Source organism: Petaurus breviceps, unplaced genomic scaffold, assembly GCF_028583685.1.
Source record: "Petaurus breviceps papuanus isolate PSGF00001 unplaced genomic scaffold, PetGlider_PUasm1.0 126, whole genome shotgun sequence".
NCBI classification, from domain to species: Eukaryota; Metazoa; Chordata; class Mammalia; order Diprotodontia; family Petauridae; genus Petaurus; species Petaurus breviceps.
The window spans coordinates 79,460,141-79,479,226 of NW_027185655.1; the positions used below are offsets into that span (position 1 = coordinate 79,460,141).

General features: G+C 37.0%; 1 long non-coding RNA gene across 1 annotated transcript in view; it reads right to left on the minus strand.

The window, feature by feature from the left end:
- The window catches only part of LOC138170630 (uncharacterized), a 39,142-nt gene extending 20,751 nt beyond the window's left edge, over positions 1–18,391 (minus strand). Inside the window, exon 1 of the long non-coding RNA XR_011170692.1 lies at positions 18,235–18,391. This is a non-coding gene — a long non-coding RNA (uncharacterized lncRNA). The remainder of the gene's footprint in view (positions 1–18,234) is intronic.
- Between the last annotated feature and the right edge of the window lie 695 nt (positions 18,392–19,086).

A 19,086-nucleotide genomic window follows, 5' to 3' on the forward strand; every position in this document is an offset into this window, starting at 1 on the left:
AACTGTCAGGCTAGCTCTCTACCAGCTTGTCTTGTAGGCTCTGCTTCTCCTCAGCAAACTCCTACCACAGGCTCCATGTGACTACATTCAGCCTGTTGGGGGCAGGGATTATCTTCCCAGCAGGAAGCTTCCTGTGGTCTCTAAGGGGCAGAGTTTATCTTCAGAACAGGGAAGCTCTTCAAACTCCCCCCCAGGTATATTAATGGGCAGGGAAGATCTTCAAATTCCCATTCCCATTATACTTAGCTAGGTCCTAACATATGCCTTCAAGTCTTATTCATTTAAGTCTGTTTCCATATTGTAATTATAGTGGTTATTGGTTTCTGGTTCTTTATTCTCCAGTTGCATAGAGAATAAACTCCTAACCATACTAATATAAGGGATTGGTGTTTTAGAATGAAAAATCATAATAGGCCAAGCTTTACACAGTATATAGCAGTCCTATACTAATAGGAATCATGTTCTGAATGAGTGGCTGTACCTGCTTAAATGCCTTTATCTTACTGTTTGCCCATGAAATGCATCAGGAAGTCTATGCTTTATGAAATAGCAGATTAAACATCATTGGAAACCATAATGTCAAAAAATGAGACTATCAAAAACTGGTTAGTTTTATCTGAAGAAATTTTGGTGAATTTTCTTCTTTTTCACTTTTATCCCATTGTTATGTACTATAACACACACATTCCTAATGTATATGTGATTACCTTTAAGTCAGAAGGACAATTTCAAGTTCTACCTGTATCACATAAAAATGGTTATATGGCCATAAATAAGTCATTTGACTTCTTAGCCCTTCCAGACAATTTTCAAAGATGATAAGTTTCAGATAAGATGCCAATCTATAATACTAGAAGTTTTCACATGGGAAGTTCTCTACACTGATAAATTCATAGATATAGATAGAATGATAGGTTCAGTAAGTTCCTATGATATACCAGGGACTGTGATAAATGCAGGTGGTACAAATATAAATAGACAAGGCAGTCTTTGAATTCAAGAAGCTTACACAGTAACAGAGGAACACAAAGGATTATGGAAGGGGTGAGGGGGCAGAGAATGTGAGCCAGGGATGAGTTCAAGTTTTTAGTGGGATGAAGATGGTCAGAAGCAGGGAGACTAAAACTATCTATCCATCCATCTACCTATCTATATTACACATACAACATGAATATTTTGATTTAAAACATGGAGTGGTATTTTGTTGACTGTAAAATATGACTTTCAAAATTAATTATTTTCAAAATTAATTTCTTTGAAAACACAGAATTAAAATTTGTGACAAAATAATAATGGAAGAAATTTACATCTTGAAATAATTAAAAAAGTCTAAGAGAAAGAAAAATCTAATCTTATTAAGGTTATCTGTGTTAATAATAACTTTAGGCCCAGCATTCAAGAACATCCCTCCTACCCACTTACACTTAGCTGTGTTATGGCAATTTGAAAAACAAAATCTGCTGACTAATTAACAATTGTGATATCACTGTTAATCTTTTAAAATATTCCCTAATTTTTCCTTTGTGATGACACTTAAATAGGGAGTAATGAATAAAGTGTTTTAATTATAATCTTTTTTCTTTAAAATATCCATTTGTCTGCTATAACCTATGAACTATTGAATCTGTTGCATATGTATTTTTGCATTAATTTTAGCATTTCCTGTGATTTGTTTGTGGATATTTACCATATATTTTTTTAAGAATTACATGTGCACATGCATACTTGAACCTTATGTGTGTACATTATGTGCCTGTGTATATTTACACAGGAAGCATAATGGCTTAGTGAATAGAGAGCTATCCTTTCATTCAGAAAGATTGAATTATAAATCTTGCCTCTGACCTGTACTGGCTGTATGACTTTGAATAAGGCACTCAACATCACAGTACCTCTAAGACAATAATTTTCAAAATAATTGAGAATAGATTTTGGAATGGGGAATTTCCTCACTGAGTTCTCTAAATTGATGGAATTACAGCTACAGATGCCAAAAGTAAGTAATACATAGAGCTTCTATAGCCTTTAAACTAATCCCTAACTTCAAGTGACAAATCAAATTTTTATAAAACAAGCAAACAAAAAAATAAACCTAGGGGATAGTAGAGGAATAGGAACTTTTACTTCTTTACTATTAGGATATGAGGAAGATAATGCACATACATAAAAACAGATTGTGGGCCACAGAGTATGAGAATGAAAATTTAACCAAACAACCATAAGTACTCCTTATCTCTTTTGCATATATTTGATCTTTCCTTCACTTATCCTGATTCTAGTTTCTTGATAAATTTCTATTTATCACATCTGTATTTGATGCACATGTGTGTATGTTTATACATATCTTAATGGTCTGTGCTCTTCTCTTAAAGAAAGGAAGTCATACATGATTGCTTTTAGTTCAAATAGTCAGAAGTTTCTAAATTTGTAGTTTGGGAAAGTATTTGAATAATGAATTGGCTATACGTTTTAAGCTTTCAAGTTTTATAAGAATGCTATGCCTACAGATTCTCATGACTCTCTATGGGGAGTAATTCTACTTTTGCTTTGTCAGGAGTTATATTAATTCTTGTGAGATCCAGCATAAATCCATGTAAAATGTGCCCCAATTAGTGTCTAGAATTTCCACCCCCAGCAGTGAAGGCCAGACTTAATCATTCACATTTTAGCTCTGTAACTATCTCTTTTTTATTCCACAGAGTTACTCAGTTTCTTTGGATAGTAGTCTTCCATCCTAACCTCTGTTAACAGGACCCGGCAATCTCCACCCTCCTTGCCATATAGCACCTTCATTGATCTAGCTAGAGGATCAGTGAGTTGGGAGGCTCCTTAGCTCTTAGAAATCTGCCAGCAGTATGTCTCATGGTACATTAGAAAGGAAAGCCTATGTTTTTTCTAGTGTTGATCCAAATTTATTTAAGAGACTCTCACATACTTCTGATCCTTTTCAGTTTTCCTTCCTCCTCCTCTCTCACTGGGACCACCAGGGTCCAGAAAAGGGGACTAATGGAAAAAGGGATTCATTTAATCCCCCTCACCATCTTCTAAATCAAAAGACATTTATTAAATGCTTACTATGTGCCAGGCATTGTGCTAAGCACTGGGAAAACAAAGAAACAAAAACAAAACAAAACACTGTTGCTGCCATCAAAAGATGGCAGATTCTTTACTGATCATGCTAATTTTGACTTGATAATCAACATTAAGAAAACAGAGATTCTCCACTAGCCAGCATTACACCATCCATATGTAGAACCATCAGTTACAGCAAATGGAGAAATTTTTAACACTATGGACAAGTTCATTTACCTTGGCAATTTACTTTCCAGGGATGTATGTACCTATAGGTGAAAAGGTTGATACATGCATTGCCAGAGCTAGGTGAGATTTTGGGAGGTTCTAAAAGAAAGTGTGAGAGAGAAGAGGTAATGGATTGCCTAACAAACTGAAGGTCTGCAAAGCTATTGTGCTAATTTCATTGTTGTAGGCCGGTGAAACCTGGACAGTCTACCAGTGCCATATCAAGAAAATGAATTGCTTCCATCCAAATTGTCTTAGGAAGATTCTAAAGATTTCTTGGCAAGATAAAGTAACAGATTCTGAAGTTCTCTCTTGAGTTGAACTGCCTAATATTCAAACTCTACTTCATCTACCCATGGGGCTGGCTACATGGCTGGAATGTCAAATACATGTTTATCTAAAAGATTATTACATGGATAACTGGCACAAGGTAAGTCCTCACATGGTGGTCAGAAGAAGCTGTACAAGGATTCTCTCAAGGTCTCTCTGAAGAAATTTAATATTGATTGTGAGACATGAGAGATGTTGGCATAGGACCTCCCAACTTAGTGTGCCAGTATCAAAAAAGCACTGTACTCCATGAACAAAACAGAATCACAGTATCACAAAGGAAATGTGAGCTATGCAAATCCAGAGACATCTCCTTTCCAAATCTAATATGCTACTTGTACCAAACCTGTAGTAGAACCTTCTGAATTCATACTGGACTGATCAGCCATAGTCACACATATTGTAAACTGACCCCAATATTGTGATTTCTTTGGTCCTCTTCAAAAATGAATAATGAACAACAATAATAGCATATATATGTATATAATAAGTTGAAATGAATATCACATAAATTGTGTTATTATTATTATTTTATTATTATTATTTTTTGTCTTTAATTTGCTTTTTTTTACTTTTAGTTTACAAGATTCAATTCCACAAATCCTTGAGTTTCAAATTTTCTCTCTCTCCCTCCACTCCCCCCGCCACCCACATGACAGCATACATTCAAGTATAGGATTTGCAAATACTTTCACATTAGATATTAGTCAGGTTGCAAAGATGGGTTGTATCAGATGGAATGAAAAATGGTAAAGAGGAAACAAAACCAAACAATAAAAAGAAAAAGATCAGGTAGTTTGCTTCAATCTGAATTCATACTCAGTTCTTTCTAGTTCTATCTAGTTCTAGACTAGAATCCAGTCTATCAAAGTTGGTCATTGTAATGTAATGCCAAGGAAAGGCAACTTCCCAAGGTTCAGAATACCAGAATAGGTGCTCTCCATTTTATTCAGTGACAAATTAAGAACAGAGAAGGTCAGAACATGACACATACAGCATTTACTAAGTGTGATTAAATAATCTCCAAGTACTACCCCACCCCAGGACCTTACATTCATTCAATCAATTACAAAGTCCCTGTTCTAAGTACTACTCCACCCCTAGGCTGTACCTTCATTTAGTCCATCTCAAAACCCCTCTTCTCAAATGGAGGTTTTGTAAGTAAAGTACATTCATTTGTTCAACCATAGAACACAAAAAGGTCAAAAGTTCCCCACCCCTGGATCACAATTGAATCTACCCCAGAGTTACATCAAGTTTAGGCACAGCACTTAATACCCAAATGGAGGTCTTTTCTTCATCTTGACAGGAGGCAAGTTCTCAGCAATCTTTGTTCCTGGGGAGACAAGGCTTAGCAAGGCCACAAGATATATTACCAGTCTCTTCATTAATTCATCCTCTGTCTGCAGAACAGTACTAGAACCCCTTAAAACATTAGCAAAACCCTCTCCCAGGATTTCTGTAAACATACAACAAGAAAATCCTTCTTCAGAGCTTCTGAACCAACAGAAAGGTTCCCAGACCCTGCAACAACAGCACTGTCCTTCACCAGTGGACAGAATTCACTCTCTGTCTGCAGGACAGTCTCAGGAGCTCTTAGCCAACAGCCAGATTCCAGAACTTCTTCAACAACAGGACTGTCTTTCACCAGTGGACATATCTGGCAAAACAACATCAAAACAGACAAAGTACCAGCAAAACAGCCATGTCTCCTCAGTCCTTGGCAGCTCAGGGGGCAGGTCTCAAAATTCCAGGGCAATTCAAAGTGGCCCTCAGCAATCCTCTCAGTCTCTCTCTGCCTCCACGAGGGTGCTGCTTCCAAAAAGTTCTTCTGCCTCTCTCTCGTGTCTCTCCAAATCTACGTCACCAGCTCCTCCCAGTTCAGGACTCTCTTTTCAAGTCAACGAGTTCATCCCACATGTGGGATTAACAAGCTCTGGGTTTTAACACAATCAAACCAAAAACCAAGCCAATACAGGGGGATCTTTATATTCCATTACTATCACAGTCATCACATGTACTTTGTGTCTGTAATTGTGTACAAATTTCTCCTTGCTCTACTCTTCTCACTCAACATCAGTTCTTATAAGCCTCTCCAAGTAAATATGAAGTCCATCTGCTCCTCATTTCGTATTGTACAATAGTATTCCATTACATGCATATACACAACTTGGTCAGCAATTCCCCAATTGATGGGCACCCCCTTAATTTCAAATTCTTTGCCACCACAAAAAGAAGTGCTGTAAATATTTTTGTACATATGGGTCTATCTCCCACTTCCATGATCTCTTTGGGATATAACCCTAGAAGTGGTATTGCTCGGTCAAAGGGTATGAAATTATTTATAGCCCTTTGGGGCTATAATTCCAGATTGCTCTCCAGAAAGGTTGGATAAGTTCACAACTCCACCAGCAATGCATTAGTGTTCTAATTTGCCCACATCCTGTCCAGCATTTGTCATTTTCCTGTTTTGTCATCTTAGCCAATCTGACTGGTGAGATGTGGTACTTCAGAGTTGTTTTGATTTGCATTTCTCTAATCAATAGTGATTTAGAGCATTTTTTCTCATGCTTATAGATATCTTTAATTTCTTCCTCTGAAAACTGCCTGTTCATATCCTTTGACCATTTATCAATTGGGTAATGAATTGTATTCTTATAGATTTGACACAATTCTCTGTATATTTTAGAAATGAGTTCTTTATCAGAGACATAGGTTGCGATAATTCTTTCCCAATTTCCCACCTACCTCTTACTATTGGTTACATTGGTTTTGTTTATACAGAAGCTTTTCAATTTAATGTAATTAAAATTATCCATTTTGCATTTTATAATGCTCTCTATTTCTTGTTTGGTCATAAAGTCTTCCCCTCTCCAAAAATCTGAAAGTTAAACTATTCCTTTCTTTCCCAGATTGCTTACAGTATCAACCTTTATACCTAGATCATGCACCTATTTAGACTTGTTTTTGATATATGGTGTTAGATAATGATCTATACCCAGTTTCTGCCATACTATATTCCAGTTTTCCCAGCAGTTTTTGTCAAATACTGAGTTCTCATCTCAAAAATTGGGGTCTTTGGGTTTATCAAACAAGAGATTACTATAGTCATTTACTGCTGAGTCTCCTGTTCCCAATCTATTCCATTGATCCACTACTCTCTTCCTCAGCCAGTACCAAGTAGTGTGGATACTGCTGCTTTTTAATACAGATTAAAATCTGGAAGAGCGAGGAAACCTTCCCTAGCATTTCTTTTCATCAGTTCCCTTGACATTCTAGAACTTTTGTTCTTCCAAATGAATTTTGTTACTATTTTTTTCTAGCTCTACAAAGTAGTTTTTTGGTAAATTGATTGGTATGGCACTAAATATATAATTTAATTTAGGTAAAATTATATTAGCTCGACCCAGTCATGAGCAATTGATATTTTTCCAATTAGTTAGATCTGACTTTATTTGTGTGAAAAGTGTTTTGTAGTTGTGATCATATAGGTCCTGGGTAATTTTTGGCAGGTAGATTCCCAAATATTTTGTAATGTCTACCATAACTTTAAATTTTGGATTTCTCTTTCTATCTCTTGGTATTGAATTACCTTAGAAATATACTGGAATGCCTAGGATTTATGTGGGTTTATTTTATATCCTGCAACTTTGCTAAATTTATTTTTTGTCTGAAGTAGTTTTTTTACTTGATTCTATAGGATTCTCTAAGTATATTATCATATCATCTGCAAAGAATGATAGCTTGGTCACTTCTTTGCCTAATTTGATTCTTTTGATTTCTTCTTCTTCTCTAATTGCTACTGCTAACATTTCTAGTTCCAGATTGAAAGGAAGGGTGATAGTGGGCATCCTTGTTTCACCCCTGATCTTATTGGAAATGCTTCTAGCTTATCCCCATTACATATAATACTTACTGACGGCTTTATATAGATGCTACCTATTATTTTAAAGAAGGCTCCATTTATTCCTATACTTTCTAGTGTTTTTGATAGGAATGGATGTTTTATTTTGTAAAAAGCCTTTTCTGCATCTATTGAGATAATCATGTAGTTTCTGCTACTTTTATTGTTGATATGATCAATTAAACTGATGGTTTTCCTAATATTAAACCATCCTTGCATTCTTGGAATAAATCCTACCTGATGAAAGTGTATTATTCTTGTGAAAAGTTACTGTAATCTTTTAGCTAATATTTTATTTAAAATTTTTGCATCTATATTCATGATGGAAATTGGTCTATAATTTTCTTTCTCTGTATTATCTCTTCCTGATTTAAGTATAAGTACCATATTTGTGTCATAAAAAGAATTTGGTGGGACTCCTTCATTAATTTTCCTAAATAGTTTGTAGAGTTGGAATCAATTATTCTTTAAATGTTTGATAGAATTCACTAGTAAATCCATCTGGTCCTGGAGATTTTTTCCTAGGGGTTTCACTGATGGCTTGTTTCATTTCTTTTTCTGAGATGGGGTTATTTAAGTAATTTACTTCCTCTTCAGTTAATCTGGGCAACTTATATTTTTCAAATTATTCATCCATTTCCCTAAGATGGTCAAATTTATGTGCATACAATTGGGAAAAATAATTCCTAATTATTGTTTTGATTTCTTCTTCATTGGAGGTAGATTCACCCTTATCATTTTGATACTCATAATTTGTTTTTCTTCTTTCTTTCTTTTTTATCATATTGACTAAGGGTCTATCAATTTTATTGTTTTTTTTTTCATAAAACCAGCTCTTAGTTTTATTTATTAATTCAATAGTTTTCTTAATTTCAATTTTATTAATCTCTAGTTTGATTTTCCGTATTTCTTTTCTTTTCTTTTTTTTTTTTTTGGAGGGCAATTGGGCTTAAGGGACTTGCCCAAAGTCACATGGCTAGTAAATGTGTTAAGTGGCTGAGGACAGATTTGAACTCAGATCTTTCTGACTCCAGGGCAGGGGCTCTATTCATTGTGCCACCTAGCTGCCCTTTTTAAAATATTTTTTTGCTTTATGGAGGGTAATTTGGGTTAAGTAACTCACCCAAGGTCACATGGCTAGTTGTGCGTGTGTGTGTGTGTGTGTGTGTGTGTGTGTGTCTGTGTGTGTTTGTTAAGTGTCTGAGGCTGGATCCAAAGTCAGGTCCCCCTGAGTTTGGGGGCGGTACTCTTTTCACTGCACCATCTTGCCACCCCTTCAGTATTTCTAATTTCGTATTTAATTGGGGAGTTTCAATTTGTTCTCTTTCTAGTTTTTTGAATTGCATGCTCAATTCATTGACCTCTCTTTTGTCTAATTTATTCATGTATGCACTGAGGGATATAAAACTTCCCCTAAGAACTGCATCCCACTTTGATGTATCCCACTAATTTTGGTATGTTGTCTCATTATTGTCATTCTCTTCAATGAAATTACTGATTGTTTCTATAATTTCTTATTTGACCCACTCATTCTTTAGGATTAAATTGTTTAATTTCCAATTGGTTTTTAGTCTATCTTTCCATGGCCCTTTATTGAATATAATTTTTATTGTGTCATGATCTGAGAAGGATGCATTTAATATTTCTGCCTTTCTGCACTGAATTTTGAGCTTTTTTATGCCCTAACACATGGTTGATTTTTGAATATGTGCCATGAACTGCTGAGAAGAAAGTATATTCCTTTTTATCCCCATTCAATTTTCTCCAGAGATCTATCATATCTAGCTTCTCTAAAATTCTATTTACCTCCTTAACTTCTTTCTTGCTTATTTTGATGTTGGATTTATCAGGTTCAGAGAGTGGGAGATTAAGGTCCCCTACTAGTATCATTTTGCTATCTATTTCTTCCTCTAATTCCCTTAATTTCTCCTCTAGGAATCTGGATGCTATACCCCTTGGTGCATATATGTTAAGAAATGATATTGCTTCATTCTCAATGGTGCCTTTTAGCAGGATATAGTTTCCTTCCTTATCTCTTTTAATTAGATCTACTTTTGCTTTTGCTTTATCTGTGATAAGGATTGCTACCCCTGCTTTTTATACTTTAGTGGGCTGAGGCATGATATATTCCACTCCAGTCTTTTACTTTTACACTGTGGATATCCCTTTGTTTCAAATGTGTTTCTTGTGGACAGCATATTGTAGGATTATGGTCTTTAATCCATTCTGCTATCTGCCTCTGTTTTATGGGAGAGTTCATCCCATTCACATTCACAGTGATGATGACTATCTGTTTCTTTCCCTCCATCCAATTCCCTCCCCTGCTTATGTTTTTGTTTATTCATTCTCCCTTCACCTCCTTAAGGGTTTTCCTTTTGATCACCTCCCTCAGTGTTCCCTCCCTGTGACTTCCCCTTCTTTACCTACCCTCTCCCCTCACTATTATTTCCCTCCCCTCTAATCCACCCCTTTTTATCACCCCTTACCACTCCTACTGCCTATAGGACACAATAGATTTTTATACTTATCAGAGTATGTTATTCCACCTTTGACCCCAAACTAATGAGAGTAAATTTCATACAGTGCTCCTCTCCCTCCCTCCTTTCCCTCTATTTAATGAGTATTCATGTCTTTTCACATTAGAATCTTAAACTTAACTGATTATGTTGATTCCTCTTTGAACCAGAATTAGTGAGAATAATGTTCAAATGATTTTCCTCTCCCTCTTTCCTTCCCCTCTACTATAGTGTGTTTTTATGCCCCCTTTTATGGCATAATTTACTTTTTCTGTCTCATCCTTTCCTTTTATACCATTGCAGTCCCTTTGACCTCCTTACTAAGGCTTTTCTTTCTTTTATCATCAGATTAGTTCATTTATACCCACACCCTGTATCTATGTATAACCCTATTAAAGGTCATGATAATCATATAAATTTCAATATTGACAGTCATAAGCTTCTCATATAGGGATGTGAATATTTTGCTCTTATTGCATCCCAAGTTATGTGCAAGTGTGCATGTGTGTCTGTGTGAGTGTGTGTTTTCCTTGTTTACCTTTTTATGTCTTTCTTGAGTCTTGTAATTGGAGATCAAATTTTCCACTGAGCTCTGGCTTTTTCATCAGGAAAGTCTGGAAGTCCCTGATTTCATTAAATGACCATCTCCTTGCCTGAAATATTATGCTCAGTTTTGCCGGGTAGTTAAATCCTTGATTGCAGTCCTAGCTCTTTTGCCCTATGAAAAATCAAATTCCAATCCCTCTGATGTTTTAATGTGTAGATGCTGCCAGGTCCTGTGTGATCCTGACTGTAGTTCCATGATGTTTGAATTGTTTCTTTTAGGCTGCTTACAATATTTTCTCTTAATGTTGTAATTCTGGAATTTGGCTACTATATTTCTTGGAGTTTTCAATTTGGGATCTCTTTCAGGAGGAGTCCAGTGAATTCTTTTGATAACTGTTTCACCTTCTGATTCTAGCATTTCAGGACTGTTTTCTTTGACAGTCACTTGGAGGATGTTGTCCAGCCTGCTTTTTTCATCGTGGCTTTCTGGTAGACCAATAATTCTTAAGTTTTCTTTTCTGGATCTGTTCTCTAGGTCAGTTGTTTTTCCAGTGAGATATTTTACACTTTCTTCCAGTTTTTCAATCTTCATGTTTTGTTTGACTGACTCTTGGTGCATCCTAGTCCTCAGCTTCAATTTGACTGATTCTAATTTTTAGTGAATTATTCTCTTCAGTTAATTTTTGAAGGTCCTTTTTTAGGGAGGCATTTTTTCCAATTAGTTCACTCATTTAAATTTTTAAGGATATATTTTCTTCAGTGAGACTTTTTTCTAATTTCGTTACTGTTGATTTAAACTTGTCTTTTACTTCCCTAATTTGGTCTTTAAAATCTTTCTTAAGCTCCTCCAAGAATGCTTTTTGGGCTTGAGACCAGTTCATATTTCTTTCTGTGGTCTCAGGTGTGAGTATAGAGTCCATGTTGTCCTCTGTATTTGGTTGTTCTTGATCGCTATAATAAGCTCTAATGGATTTTCTTGCCTTCTCCTTCCCAGCTTCATTCTTTCCCATTGTAATTTCCTATTTCCTAATTTCTCAGGCTTGGAGCTAGGGGTCTTGTTTTTGACTTTGTGTGCTGTAGCACCTGGGTGTCTAGGTTGAGTCCAAGGCCAGGAGTCTCAGAGTTTCCCCTGAGTTATGCTGATGCTCACAGAGTACGCAGTGGAGGAGGGGTGGTCTGGCCACTTCAGATTTCTGCCTCTATGCCCCAGGTCTACTGCTCAGGCAGGCTTTTGCTGGTCAGGGGAAGTAGGGCTTGTTAGGACACCTCCCCCTCTTCTCTTAAGACTCCTTGCTGCCTCAGTTACACCCCTTCTCAGTGTCTCCCAAGCCCAAGGCTATTTCCACTATCTCAGGTTTCACTCTGAGTGGGACACTTATCTCAGGGTTTTCTAGGTCAGGGAGTGGGAATCAGAGCAGTCAGAGTTTACTTTGCCATCCTGGTCCCTGAAAAATCTGACAGGTGATTTCTAAAATTCCAGGCTGTGTGTTGATAGCCCCAGGAGAAGCTGCAGTCTCTGCTGGGGGCCCCAAGCGCTCTCTTGCCTAGCTCCAATGGATCCTTCTGTCCAGTGGTGAGATGCTGGTGAGACAGCTGCGAATTGCCCATGGGGTGGGTGAGTCCACTGGCTGGGGCTCCTTCTCTCTCTCTGCTGTAGTCTGCTCTCTAGTCCGAGCTCCTGCAGCCCCCAACATGCTTCACACTTCCCCTGCCTAGACCCACATGGGCACCTTCCTGGGCTGGATTCCACCACGCTCTGTCTCCCAGTGGTTTCTGACACTCCAAAATCCGTTCAGATTCACTTTTTAGAGTTTAGTGATGGGATTCATGGAGGAGTTTAGAAAAGCTACAGTTTCCATTCTGCCATCTTGGCTCTACCACTCATTTTTTTTATTATTGTTATTGTTATTATTATTATTATAGAGGGTTGAGAGTGGGAGGACTGGAAAAGGTTTCATGTAGGAGTTTGAATATATTCAATTATATGAGACAGATTAAGCAAAGGCATAGAAATGCAATCCCAAGGAAAACACACATTTTTAAAAAAATGAGTCATAGGCCTCACGTAATGAGCTTTTAATGGATAAAGTTCTGAGCTCTGTTTTATTTTGTCTTGTTTTTGTAATATATGGGTGATATTCTTGTATCCCTGAAACCTCAGGATGGTTCTTAGAAAAGTATTTTACAAGCTCTGTCCTCTTTCTCTTTCTCCTCCTCCAAGCACTCTTGGGAATAAATCCAATTTCTTTCCCTGAAGGCTTTTGGGGAGACAGGCATATACTTACACAGAAATGGAAACAAATGTCTTTGTTACAAAGCAAATTAGTGACAAATGGGCAACAGCTGTAGTATAGCATAGTTGCAGTACTGTAGACAAAACCATTAGCAAAGTGTCTTATCCAGGAGAGAGTGTCCAAACTGCCATTACCATACCTTGTAATCTTCACTGGAAGAGATGTGTGACATTGAGCCTGGAGAAGAGATCTAGGGCATATGGTAATTATTTATAAGTGTCTTGAGTCATCATGGGATTGGCAGATTAGGCATCATCTCTGTGGATTTAGATAGCAGACCAGAATCCAGAGGCTGGGAAAGGAGATTTTTAGCTCAAGAATTCAAAGAAATTGACTTCTTTCAAAATAATGAAATTGGGACAAAGGCCTCAATTGAGAGTCAGAAGAGTTTGGTTCACATTCTGTCTCTGACTCTCACCTATTACATAACTAGGAGTAAGTCATTCCCTTCCCCCAAAATGTGCCTCAATTTCCTTTGGAGATGATGAGGTAAATTAACTAAAGGACCCTTTTATTTCCAAGATTCTATTTATTCTAGATTTATTTCTAAGAGCCTATAATTTTTAGTGAAAAATGAAATAGTGTGAATCGAGGCCAAAAGTGTTGTAAGAATATTAGGATAGGGGCGGCCAGGTAGCACAGCAAGTAAGAGCACCGGCTCCAGTATTGAGAAGACCTGGAGATTGAATCCCGGGCTCAGACACTTAGCACCCACCCAGAAACACCTGGCCGTGTAACCTTGAGCAAGTTATTTAACCCCAATTGCTTAGGGGCAGCCAGGTGGCTCAGCGAGTAAGAGCACTGGCTCCAGTGTCGGGATGACCTGGATCAAATCCGGGCTCAGATACTCGATACCACACCCAGAAATAATAACTGGCCGTATAACCTTGAGCAAGTTACTTAACCCCAATTGCTTTAAAAAAAAAAAGAATATTAGGATAAAGCAATGGAAAAATAAGAAAGGGTAAGATGAATCAATATTCCTGAAAGAGGTAGTTTTAAAGCTAAATACTGACTAGGCCCTAATGACCAAAAAAGTCAGAGTTAATGAAATCATTGTATCTTTATATTATGGTAAATAAGCAAAAGTCCTTTTTATCATCAATATCAAATACATAAGAGGTTCATATGATCCAAAAATATATACCTGCCTGGTTCAGGAGTATATAGACACTAGGGTAAGAGAATTCTGACTCAAGACTCTTGCTGACACTCTGATAAGATAGGGAAATGATTAGGGAAAAATGATTCGGGAAAAATTCTAGTTTGAAGTTTTAACCACCAGTATAATTAAAAGGGCACTGCCTCCATTTCCCCAACTATGCAAGAGAAACAAGCACCAGCTCCTGTTCTGACCTTTTCAATGTAGAAAACGTATATCCCCCCTTTCTGAGATGTATACCCCAATATTTCACTCCTATATTCTGTTAAATTCCATTATCACCATTCACATCCTACATAAGGTTGCTGGACTAATGCTATAGGGACTATGATAGGCTGTCTGCTTTTTTTTCCCATTATACCTATGAGCCTACATTCTGAGAATAAATAAAATATGCAGATAACTCTATGTGCATCATTGATTTGGTGATTGACAGCAGTACCTAATCAATGGACCTCTAGATGATTTTTATTACAATACCCATCCTATCATTCTCAACCTCATTTTTGGGTGCTATGGAAAAAAAGTAGTTACATAGTAAAGAAAGTTTTGATACACTAAATAATGCATAGAATGTATAATCAGTTCAGGGCTTATCACCATTTATTTCATCAACATTCAATTCATGAGTCTGGCTTATTGTCTCAGGCTATTTATTATTTTTTGTCATCACAGGTTGAAAGCAATGTTCAGATTTTTCATTTGTTGAGAAGAAAACCAAAGGTGCATGTATAAATGTATGTTTGTATGTATATATGTATGTATGTATATATACCCTTTGACACTGTAATCACTCAGCTCCTGGACCTATTCTGGCAGGCAACTAACCTCTTTGTGGGCAAGGCTTCCTGGTATGCTTTTCTTGGATGGGGAATAAAGCGGAACTATTTGTCAGGATATTGTAAACAATACTTTTGCATCAGGGAAAGAGCTGGACAAATGACCTTTCACGGCTCCCTAAGCTCTGAAATTCTACAATTCTGTGACATCTTTGTATAGGGTTTTACACAAGGCATAGAGAAGTGTGCACAAAACAAATTAAACTCCATACTATTGTGGTTCACTCTCTTAAGGAAATACAAAACTCTCAATAGTAAGAGAAAATGTCAGCAAATGTCAGTTCTAGATCTCTTACAAAATAAAGCAGAACATTTTCCTGGAGATAAATAGTACTGCACAAGCTTATTGCAACTCTATAAATCACATTCAGAGAGGAAAGAGAAGCCTCAATAGAGGAGAATGTCAACATTAATAAACAGAGTTAAATAGAAAATAAAGTACCACATCCAGTGTAGATGAGAAAAAATGAGCAATCAACAATAGCCTTTATTTTATATCTTGTAATATCTTATGAAATTACTTTTCTTTTCTGAGGTGTGGAGGAGAAGGATAAAAGTAAGGCGAAAGCTGCATGAGGAAGCAATATTTGTTACAAGTAACAAATCAGTTTTTTATTGCTAGTTGCTTAGGAAAGTTTCCCCTCACCTATCTAATTTACTGAAATGAAGAGATGCATATCTCTTTGCTCAGAGTCAGCAAAACTATCAATATTAATAATGGCATCATAGAGTCAGGCAAAGGGATATTGATTATTAACAATACTTTGCATTTGGATTTGGCAAATAAAACACAAACTTCTTAGAGTTGCCTTCAAAACCTTCCATAAACTTGATTAAGCCAACCTTGCCAGCTTTATTTGACCCAACTTCCATTTATGAAATAACAAATCTAATTCCTCTTTCTGAAAATTCCTTGAAGTACCTGGGGCCATTCCTGGTTGTCCTGACCTATATCATGCCACTGGTTCAGGAGGAGAAAATGAGACTGGTGACCTTGCACTGCCCTCACTCACTTAAATTCAATTCTCTTGCAAGTCATGGCATCATCTTCCTGACGACATGGTGCTCTTTCGAGAATGAAGGACAAACAACAAAAATAAGTACGTGAGAATGGTTATTTTGTCCCCCATGACTTTTCTCTTCTCTAGGATAAACATTGCTAGTTATTTCAGCTACTGATCATATGGAATGATCTCCATCAACCTAGCCAATTCAATTCAACTCAACAAACATTTATAAAGTAATTTAAAAATTTCAGAAATATCACTAAGCACCCATCACACATACATACATACACCATTTAAAAAGTCACTATTTAGAGGTGGCTAGGTGGTGCAGTGAACAGATTACCTGCTCTGGAGTCAGGAGGACCAAAGTTCAAATCCAGCCTCAGACACATAACACTAGTCATGTGACCTTGGGCAAGTCACATAACCTCAATTGCCCTACCCTCCAAAAAAAAAAGCAAAAACAAAAAGTCTATCTTCAATTTACAGAAGGGAGATATTGAGAGAGGCAAAATCTAGGGAGGAGTGGTTGAAGAGTCAACTGCAGTCAAAAAGACTCAAAGTCAAGTCCTGTCTCTGACACATTGTAACCCTGAGCAAATCACTTAATGTCTCAGGATCCCAATCAAATTTTTTTTTACTGTAAGTTTCTGAACAGTTGGTGATTTGTATTGAAGTTTCCTCACTAGAGAGCCATGATGTCTCCAATGAGGGGGGGAGAAGATCTCACATAATAGGACTTGATAATCTTACTTGTCTTTATCGCATTGTGTTCAGTGTTATCCACTACATTTTTAGAAGTGCCTGTGGAGTGCAAACAGTTTTGTGAGTCATGTGAAAAAAGGTTGGAGAACTGGACACTTTTAGGGCTAAAAGAAATATTGAGAGGTGTGTGTTTGGGAGGGGGCGGGGATGATACCTATCTTTGAGGGGCTGTCCTGTTCCTTCTCCCCCTAACACGATATAGCTAATTAATGTAATTCTTAACATGTTGGAGCCCTTAACTAAACAAGATACTAGGCTAGAGCTATGTAGTCACAGATGGGCAGAGTATAGGGGGGAGGAGAAGAGGAAAGGAGGAGGGGAGGGGAAAAAGAGAGGAGAGGAGAAGGGGAGGGAGAAAGTAAGGAAGGGAACAAACCATTTACTAAGTGCTTAATATGCACTAGATATTGTACTTAGGATTTGAAGCATATTATTTCATTTAATCCTCACAACAACACTGAGGAAGGTGTGATTATTATCCCCAATGTATAGCTGAGGAAACTGAGGCTAACAGAAGTTCAGTGTCTTGTCCAGAGTCAGATAGTGTCTAAAGTCAGATTTAAATTCAAGTTTTCTTGACTCCAAGTCTGGTGGTCTGTGCACCAAGTCACCTAGTATTCCACTAGTCATGGACACTTTTTCTCTTTTAATGCAGTCTAAGATTTCAAGGGAATGGTAAAAAAAAATCATTCAGGGAAAAGCTGTTTTATATCTCTATGAATTGGATCCCAAAGCTTATGCTTCAATAATTTTATATGTTTCTATCCAGCAATATAACTAATACTTATATGGTACTATGAAGTTACAATGAAATTTTCATAGAATATTGAGAGTTAGATAGTTTAAATATTAACACCATCAATTTGTAGCTTATAGAAGGTATTTTTTTTTCTAAGAATTACCAATTTCTGTTATTTTTACAGTTATCCCACTGACCTATTGTCCATATCCTGTCTCAGATTTCTTCCCCTTCCTAGGCTTTCAAAAAAATTTCTCTTTCCATTCTGGCCAATAATAATAGTCTCCCTGTTCCCCCTTCACAGTTGCACTCCTTTGACTAAGGCATACATTCAACCACCATCTGCCCTGTCTTGAAGTGAGAACAGGTAAAAAAAAAAAAAGAGAAAAGAAAATAAGTTACACTGATTTTTCTATACATACACAATTATTTGTATATACATATGTATTAAATAATATTTATAAAGCATTTTAAACCTTAAAGTGCTAAATAAATGTCTAACTATTATTATTATATATAGAGAGAGACAGAGAAACAGAGGAAAGAAGAAGACACTAATGTCATTCAAATTGAACCTGGAAGACTCTTAAGAAGTTGAAATAATGTGTAAATCCTTCATTTTATAAGAGGAACAGTATGATGTAGTAATAAGAATGAAGAATTTGATGTCCATAAAGATCTGCCTTGCTGTTCCTAAAGATTTTGCCTCCAACATTTTTTTTAGATTAATTTTGGTTCAGTTTTCAAAGCCTTCACAAACTTTGCCTGTCCATTCATTACACTCTTCTTATATGTTGCTGGTTGCTATGTTCTAAGATCCAGCCACACTGACCTTCTTGTTGCTTCTTTCACAGGATACTCCAACTTCTGACTCGGTGCCATTGCTTCTGAAATAGCCTCTCCTGGCTCTTCCCCTGACTTCCTTCAATACTGTGCTCAGATACCACATTCTCCAAGTGTTCTTTTTCTGTTTCCCAACTCCACCCCTCATGACTATTCCCTCCTCAGATTACCTTCCATTTGTACTGTGTATGTTGTTGGGGAATTCCTCAGCCCAGAGATTCCTGGAGAGTAATTCCTCCCACCTACGTCCATTTTACTAGAGGTCAATAAATCAAGAGGCAAGGCTAGAAGGTAGTCTAATTACTAACAGTTGTTGGCAGTTGCCAGGTGACTGGCTATTCTGTGGAACAGCAAGAAATACACTCACATAGCGATTAACACTGCTTTAGAACAGACTGCAAAAGTAACCTATCTGGCACAGCTACTTAGTGCCTCTCTTTATTTGAGAGGATAAGTAATAGGGAAAGGTTGTCATGTGATTTAGGAAGGGAGGGAGAAGAGGAGGGAATATCTTAATTTTGGAGTAACCTTGGTCTTGTCCAAGAGTCAGCTGGATTCTGCTTACAAGTATTTCTCTGTACTGTAGTGAATCTTGGTAGAGTATTGAATTTCTATGTTGGACCAAAAGTCTAAGAAAGCTGAGGCCTCCCTTTGAGATGGAATTAGTCTGGGATACAACCTTGCTAGTTACATTTCTTTGACCTCTAAGGCTACTATTTCTCATGAGATGTTTTTTTCCAAACTCAGAGCACACAGGTTTTGTACATTGCCTTTGAAATATCACATCTGTACAAATTTTTGCGTATTGTCTCCCCAGAAGAGTGGAAGCTTTATGAGGTCA